This window comes from Bison bison, unplaced genomic scaffold (assembly GCF_000754665.1).
Source record: "Bison bison bison isolate TAMUID 2011002044 unplaced genomic scaffold, Bison_UMD1.0 scf7180017864294, whole genome shotgun sequence".
Taxonomy (NCBI): domain Eukaryota; kingdom Metazoa; phylum Chordata; class Mammalia; order Artiodactyla; family Bovidae; genus Bison; species Bison bison.
In genome coordinates, this window is record NW_011494866.1 from 704164 (window position 1) to 713478 (window position 9315).

At 36.4% G+C, this 9315-nt stretch overlaps 1 long non-coding RNA gene across 1 annotated transcript in view; it reads left to right on the forward strand.

The window, feature by feature from the left end:
- Positions 1-9315, forward strand: part of LOC104996443 — a 40640-nt gene that overhangs the window by 1150 nt on the left and 30175 nt on the right. The gene's annotated exons all lie outside the window — the stretch shown is intronic.

The window sequence follows — 9315 nt, forward strand, 5'->3', positions numbered from 1 at the left end:
AACCCACTCCAGTGTTCTTGCCTGGAGAATCCCAAGGATGGCGGAGCCTGGTGGGCTGCCGTCTGTGGGGTCACAAAGTGTCAGACACGACTGAAGTGACTTAGCAGCAGCAGCAGCAACACTTTAGTTAATAATTTCCTCTTGTTTTTATTGTTACAAATATTTTCTAATTTTCCTTTGTATGGTTTTTTAGATACACCCAACACTTAAAAGTAGATATTTAATTTTCAAATACGTGGGTTTTTAAAGTATCTTTGATATTAGTTTCTCATTTCAATGTTTTCTTCTCTATAATCATCTGTGTTTTTTAAGTCTTCTAACTTGAGGCTTTCAATGGCTAAATGAAAGATCTCTTTTGGTAAATGTCACAGCGCACTTGAAAATATGTGGCTTATTTTCAAATATCTTCTGATATTGATTTCTAACATAATTCCATAATTTTTGAGAGTTTGATATTGAAACCCAACTAAAAATCTTAATTTATCTACTTAAAAAATAATTGTAATATATATAAGAACTATATGTAAATTTGTTCTGTATTTTCCAAGTCTTCTGTAAATGTATTATTATACTTTTGTAATTTAAAAAATCAAAAGGAAAAATATCAAAAAGAAAAAAAAGGGTACTTGATTACATTTGAATAAATATCCCCAGAAGGCAAACTGTATGCTCTCTTTTTAGGTTATTTTCCTTTCATGCCTAAAATTCATTATTTAAAAAATCTGATTTTTACTAGCATTCAAAGATAAATTGGTTGTTTTTCTCTTAATCAGTCAGACAATGAAGATTATACGTTGGAAATTTCATTTTCTTTCAAAACCTTTGTTGTTTGATGTACCATATTTTAGTGAAAAGGTGAATTTGTCTCATTTAGTATTTGGTATACCAGAACTTGGAGAAGGAAACGGCAACCCACTCCAGTACTCTTGCCTAGAAAATCCCATGGACTGAGGAGCCTGATAGGCTACAGTCCATGGGGTTGCAAAGATTTGGACACAACTGAGCGACTTCACTTTCATTTTTCACTTTCATGCATTGGAGAAGGAAATGGCAACCCACTCCAGTGTTCTTGTCTGGAGAATCCCAGGGACGGTAGAGCCTGGTGGGCCGCCATCTGTGGGGTCTCACAGAGTCAGACACGACTGAAGCGACTTAGCAGCAGCAGCGGCAGCAGCCTACTGTAATCTGGGGCACAGTTGAAAACACTAGGTGTAGGAAATCTGTGTCCTATTCCCTCAGTTCAATCGCTCAGTCATGTCCGACTCTTTGTGACCCCATGAACTACAGAATACCAGGCCTCCCTGTCCATCACCAACTCTCAGAGTTGACTCAAACTCATGTCCATTGAGTCAGTGATGCTGTCCAACCATCTCGTCCTCTGTCGTCCCCTTCTCCTCCTGCCCTCAATCTTTCACAACATCATGGTCTTTTCCAATGAGTCAGTTCTTTGCATCAGGTGGCCAAAGTACTGGAGTTTAAGCTTCAACATCAGTCCTTCCAATGAATATTCAGGACTGATTTCCTTTAGGATGGACTGGTTGGATCTCCTTGCAGTCCAAGGGACTCTCAAGAGTCTTCTCCAACACCGCAGTTCAAAAGCATCAATTCTTTGGCTCTCAGGTTTCTTTATAGTCCAACTCTCACATCCATACATGACTACTGGAAAAACCATAGCTTTGACTAGATGGACCTTTGTTGGCAAAGGAATGTCTCTGCTTTTTAATATGACCAACCTAGGTTGGTCATAACTTTTCTTCCAAAGAGTAAGTGTCTTTTAATTTCATGGCTGCAGTCACCATCTGCAGTGATTTTGGAGCCCCAAAAAATAAAGTCTGTCACTGTTTCCACTGTTTCCCCATCTATTTCCCATGAAGTGATGGGACCAGATGCCATGATCTTAGTTTACTGAATGTTGAGGTTTAAGCCAACTTTTTCACTCCTCTTTCACTTTCATCAAGAGGCTCTTTAGTTCTTGATCACTTTCTGCCATAAGGGTGGTATCATCTGCATATCTGAGGTTATTAGTATTTTTCCTGGCAATCTTGATTCCAGCTTGTGCTTCATCCAGTCCAGCATTTCTCATGATGTACTCTGCATATAAGTTAAATAAGCAGGGTGACAATATACAGCCTTGACCTACTCCTTTTCCTATTTGGAACCAGTCTGTTGTTCCATGTCCAGTTCTAACTGTTGCTTCCTGACCTGCATACAGATTTCTCAAGAGGCAGGTCAGGTGGTCTGGTATTCCCATCTCTTGAAGAATTTCCCACAGTTTGTTGTGATCCACACAGTCAAAGGCTTTGGCATAGTCAGTAAAGCAGAAGTTGCTGTTTTGGGGGAACTCTCTTATTTTTTCGATGATCCGACAGGTGTTGGCAATTTGATCTCTGGTTCCTCTACCTTTTGTAAATCCAGCTTGAACATCTGGAAGTTCACAGTTCACGTATTGCTGAAGAATTGGCTTGTAGAATTTTGAGCATTACTTTACTAGCATGTGAGATGAGTGCAATTGTGCGGTAGTTTGAGCATTCTTTGGCATTGCTTTTCTTTGGGATTGGAATGAAAACTGACCTTTTCCAGTCCTGTGGCCACTGCTGAGTTTTCCAAATTTGCTGGCATATTGAGTGCAACACTTTCACAGCATCATTTTTAAGTCTTATTCCCTAGACCTGCAACGAATGTCTGCATAACCAAATTATCCATTTCTCTGTTCTGGGCCTTGGTTTTCTTATATACAAAATAGAGAGTGGGCCAGATGGTATCTGATTCTTGCTCTTAAATCTATGAGTTTGGGGTGTAAATATGCTATGGAATTAAAAGAAGAAAATTAAAAAAAACCTTTTTCATTTTTCCCTTGAAAATTCAATGGCCATAATTTTTATATTGAGTGTACAAGATTTCAAGTTAGCAGGCAATTGCCTGGAACATTTAAGACACTGTTTTAGCTATCAAACTTACATGATGAGATTTTCCTGGAATAAAGTCTACCTAAACAAATTTCCAAAGCACTCTATGGGATTCTAATCTGTGTCTATAAATTATTATACAGACCTAAGTGTTTAAGAGTCCAAGTTATTTTTACAAGTTGAATTGACATTCAAAAGTATGCCATGCTTGCAAGCCAGTAGCTCAATGAACAACTGCATACACATGATGTTTTTAACTCCTTTTATTCACTATTCAGACCACCAGAACACTTACATTCTAAATGTGATGTTTGACATTGTAATCCAATTTAGAAATGTTTAACTAGTAGAAATAATAACTGCCCTGGTAAAGGCATAAATGTTAAATGAGCTTCCTCATAAAATCATGTTCCAGGGTTGACATGATCTTGGGGCATGCAGAGAGTTATCATAAAATGACAAGCAAGACTAACTAGGTGTGAGAGATTGTTCCAAAAAAATTTCCAGCCTCAATCATTCTAGCTAATTGAAGAACAAAAATAGGGTAACTTCTCTTCTGTATTTAAAATTACAGCTTTATTGTTTGAAAGCTTAAGCAAAACCCATGATCTGTGTCTGGTGCAATCATTTCAGAGTCACTGGAGGGGAACAGGAAAGGGTGAATACAATACCAGGTACTTTTCTGGCTTCTCAAATATGGGATAAAATGATAATCAGGTAAAACAAACCTAAAATAGACTAAAACTGGCCTCTCCTCCAAGGGAATTTCCAGTTCGTGTAGTCCTAAGTGATAAACAAAAACAGCTTGGTCTGGGAAGATAATTTTTGCCAAGAATTTGAGTTTTGTAGCTGCTAAGTTGCTGCTAAGTCGCTTCAGTCGTGTCCAACTCTGTGCGATCCCATAGACGGCAGCCCACCAGGCTCCCCTGTCCCTGGGATCCTCCAGGCAAGAATACCGGAGTGTGTTGCCATCATTGAGGTTATCACTTTAATTGATGATGTTTAAAAGTATGGCATTGAAATATGTATATCATGTATGAAACGAGTCGCCAGTCCAGGTTCGATGCATGATACTGGATGCTTGGGGCTGGTGCACTGGGACGACCCAGAGGGGTGGTATGGGGAGGGAGGAGGGAGGAGGGTTCTGGATGGGGAACGCATGTATACCTGTGGCGGATTCATTTCGATATTTGGCAAAACTAATACAATATTGTAAAGTCTAAAAATAAAATAAAATTAAAAAAATTAAAAAAAATAAAAGGATAAAGACATATACTCAAGGTCAAACACTAAGTTGAATAATGAGAATTGCAACTATAATATTTCTTGTGTTTGGTGAGACATTCTTGGGCTTGAGTTTTTGCCCAAAACCTGCATTAATGAGTAATTGTACACTGTCCTGTTATTCCTTCAAGCCCTTTGTCCAGGTGCTTGTAGGTCACTAGCTGATATCTACATTGCTCTTTGAACGGGACTCGATATCAAATTTGGGATGTGGTACTATTTATCCACGTTCTTTCTCTAAACTCCTCTGGATTCACCCTTCTCATGTTAAGTCCTTCCACATAAAAGACACAGGCAAAAGAAATCTTTCAGCTTATTTTCTGCCATCAGGAAGGGACTCAGCACTAATACCTCATAAAGGCTATTTGCTTTCACACTAAAGTAAGGAGGCCCTATGCTAGATATATAGCTATATCACAATGATAGAAATCTATCACCAGAAGTACACATGTTGAAGAAAAAAATTCTATAAATTTCAGCAAAATATATGAAAGAAAAAAAAAAACACAACCCTTTCCCAGATTTCCAAATACTTACAGAATAAATAGATAGGAGAAATAAGATTAACAGATAAGAATTACAATAAATATAAAATGATCAATTCTCCTCTTCCAAAAATAGACACTTTTGAATTGGGTAAAATCAGGTTAATAAGTTAATGAAAAAACTAACAACAACAACAAAAAACAATTAAACACTATTCTGAAGAATACTTACAATTTTTAAAAAGTTGAAAACAAAGTTAAAATTAACATAGTGTGTGTGTGTGTTAGTCTCTCAGTCATGTCCCACTCTTTGCGACCCCATGGACTGCAGCATGCCAGGCTCCTCTGTCCATGGGATTTTCCAGGCAAGAATACTAGAGTGGGTTGCCATTTCCTTCTCCAAAATATAACATATGTCAGGCAAATCCTAATCTATATTTAACAAATTCTAACAAAATACAGAAACATCAAATGAGGGAAAGAAGATATTTTTATTGTTCTCTTCTGAGTTTTTTTAATTTCTTCAGAATATATTGCTCTTTGTGTTTACTACTTTTCAGATTTTTTAAAATATACTAATTTTAGGAGGTTTTGAATCTAGGCGTATGAATGGGATTTTATTTAGGGTGTGTGTGTGTGCATGTTGATGGTCTTTGATACCTAGTATCAAAATGATTGAGCAGTTTTCTGTCTACAATTTATGATTTAGAAAAGTTTATGTAAACATAGGACCTATTTGTTTCTCTGGGTCAGAATATATCTTTAAATATACTTTCCTGTTCATTCTATGGTGTTGAATTTTCAGTTTTACAACCATATTTGGTATAAACATTACTCATTTATATCTATATATTTAGGTTTATATAGATATATAGCTATAAATGAGAAACATTTATATATTTTAAACATCTATTTTGCTAGATTTTAAAATATATTATAATAAAGTTTAAAGGAGTAGTGCCTCATTCGCTCATTTGTAATTTCATAAGGAACCAACATTATAGAACAAATTGTAGTCTTTTCTTTAGAGATATGAGAGGATGAAAATCTATGTATTTTCACCTGCTAGGCTTGGGATTTGGAATTTGATAGAAGCAAACTATTTTATGAAGTCCTTATTCAGGGGGCATTTGATTTCTGCAACCAAACGTATGCCTTGTGGAAGTCAAGTATTACTCTTTTTTGTTGCTGCTCCTCCTACTTATAAATTAATAAATGCAAGTTGCTAATTCTCTGCCTCAGTCTTCTACATTTTCTGGAATTGCAAACTCCTCAAAGAAAACCACTTTTTTTTTTTCATTTTATATTCTCAGAGCCTAGCACGGTACCTGGAATATATTAGTTGATCAATATATGTTTATTATTTGAGCTATAAACTGATGAAGTGTAGAATGCAGGTTAAATTTCATATTTTTTGAATAATAGTCAATATAAATGATGATAATGGTTATCTACTAAGATTGTAAATTCAGAGAATGGAAATATCATTGTATAAGAGGTGAAAAGCCAATTACAAGAATATTAATCCCTGCTTCTGAAGGCCTCATATGCTGGTGCCATTATTACCTTAAATGCATATATCCTTGTCTATTGCCAACTTTTGTGTTACTAAACTTTGCCAGTTTATTGAAGGATTATGTATTTAAGCCAGTTACCCTTAGGGGAAGTCAGGAAATCAAACAATCACTTGGGAGCTATTTATAAGTTTGGGTTAGAGAGTGTTTTAGAATTCAACAACATCCTGAGTATATCATACCATGGCTTCCAGAATGTAAAAAGGCTTACTCATCTATAGATATTTATTGCTGTTTAGGTATCCTAATTTCATGCCATTTCCTGTAAGCCCTTTACATTTTTCAGGAGAAGAAACAATTATTTCGTCTTTCTTTTCAGACCTTTTTTACCAGTTACAACCTTAAAAGGAATTTTTCACCACTGTACTTAGAAGATTTATGAGATGTGGGAGAATCTTGGCCTAGGAAACTGCAGCTATTGGCAGAGCTACTAATTCTTGTAGATGGAAAGTGGACAACATTTGTTTTAGCCACGTGTTTGAACAAAAACAAGTGGGTTTCCAACCTTAGCTAGGTGCTGGGTTATCTTGTCCAATATTTTTCCTCTTCTGAGTTTTAATGTTGTTGGTTTATATGACACACAAGATTTTAGACTACTGTATTACTTTATCTGCTAGGTCACTACTTGATTTCAAGTGACTTCACATTACCTACTTTGAAAACTTTACTCATGTTTAAAGGACAGTACACTTTATCTTGCTATTCTTCTCTGGCTGAATAACTGATGAGAAGAAATTAGAAAATTTAGGTTGTTTGAACGCTACAAGAATAAAAATATCTTTTGGTGCAATAGTAGAGAACCTGTGAAATTAAAGTGCTAGTTTCAGATTTTGAAACCATTTAGAGACATGAAGAAGAGTGCTGCTCCCCTCCATATTTCTGGACCTATGAAGAAAGCATCAGTGTAGGTAACATTGTGGCATTCAGGGGACACTTATCACATCCTAGAATTTTTAATAGGTATCTCCCTCAATGTTCAATGTGGGATTATACTGTTCGAGCTTGAATGTTTATAATCTGGGATGTGCCCTTCTCTAGTTATGGTAAATATTATTTGGTTATACATGCTTAAAGCTGTAGAAATTTAGAGGAATTCTAAGCCTCCAATAAATGGTATGACTTCACCAAAAAATTATATATGTAATTTACCTTTATATAAACAAATATTTATGCATAATAATATAATAAATATCTCTGAGACATAGTTTCCCACTTGTAAAGGGATTCAGTGATTTCTAATGAAAGAATGGAATCTTCATGGCAAGTGCTAGTGATGAGCAGTGATGAAACTGGAAGAGAGGAAAAGTGAAAGTTGTCTCACTTATGGGTATAAAAGAAGAAGAATATTAAAAAGGATATGAATAAGGTATGTAGAATTGTGAAAATACCTCCATATCATTAATTATCAGGCTCCAAGCATTTGGTAAACAGTTTCCTCTGAAATCTATGGTGCAAATTTTCACCCAAATACCTTGGATGATTTTACTCTTTGCTGGTCTTGGATTAAATCCTAATTCCCAATGAAGACAAATTTCATTCAGACTTGCTGGTCCTTGAAACACATCATTTTGGTGCTTAGCAGAGACGAAGACAGTGAACAGTGGTTTTGTTTTGGTTTTGTAATATGACATTTGGTCACTTCACCAGTCCTCACATCTGGTTCCAGTTTGAGATGAAACCACTTAAACCTCATGCACCCACTGAGACCTATGGTTTTGTTACAAAACTTTGTCACAAAATTTAAAAAAATGTATAAACACAGGAAAAACTGGCCAATTTTGTTTTAAAGTTTTGGTTTATTCCTTTGAGTTCAAATGAAATAAATCCAGTAAGAACTGAACATCAAGAAAATTATTCTAACCAGACCAGACACCAATGTGCCACAACTATCCTTGAAAATCAATATATAGGTACTAGCATTCAATATATTAATAATTTTGTGCCTATTTAATGTTGGCCTAATAGGATATTAACCAATTTCTATTTTGGGCAACAGTATTTTACATTTTATTCCTGATTTGGAAAAACAGGATAACTGCTTTCATTTTTTTGATATGTGGATATTCATAGTGAAATTTTAGTTATAGTTTGCCTTTTTCCTTCCTTGTATGGAGTCATCACACTTTCAGACATGAAACAAATCTTACAATTATCAAATATGTCCATATCCATCTTGCCACTATACAAATGTGGAACTGGATTCAAAGAGAATCTAAATGCCGGATGATATTGGCCAGGCTCTGGTTTTGCCCCTTCACATAATTGTTAATCAGTTTCAGTTTATGAGAATGTAATACTGATGAGGCCAATGTTTCCAACTGGGTTACTAGAAAGGAAGGCTCATTATGTCCTCTCAATGGGCAAGTACTTTAACCACAACATCAATTTAAGTTGTCACTCATTTTATGGGAGATCAGTGTGACCAAACAAGTTCAGACTTATTAAAAAAAAAGAGAGAACATCATTCACTGTCTTAAACACTGGCAAACACGCTTACTGTACAGAAACAAACATACACACATACAGACAAAACCTCTGAAAGTACACAATTAAAACTTTTAGTGAATACTCATTCAGTTCAGTTCAGTTCAGTTCAGTCGCTCAGTTGTGTCCGACTCTTTGCGACCCCATGAATCACAGCATGCCAGGCCTCCCTGTCCATCATAAACTCCCGGAGTTCACTCAGACTCACGTCTATCGAGTCAGTGATGCCATCCAGCCATCTCATCCTCTGGCGCCCCTTCTCCTTCTGCCCCCAATCCCTCCCAGCATCAGAGTCTTTTCCAATGAGTCAGCTCTTCACATGAGGTGGCCAAAGTATTGGAGTTTCAGCTTCAGCATCATTCCCTCCAAAGAAATCCCGGGGCTGATCTCCTTCAGAATGGACTGGTTGGATCTCCTTGGTGTCCAAGGAACTCTCAAGAGTCTTCTCCAACACCACAGTTCAAAAGCATCAATTCTTCGGTGCTCAGCCTTCTTCACAGTCCAACTCTCACATCCATACATGACCACAGGAAAAACCATAGCCTTGACTAGATGGACCTTTGTTGACAAAGTAATGTCCTG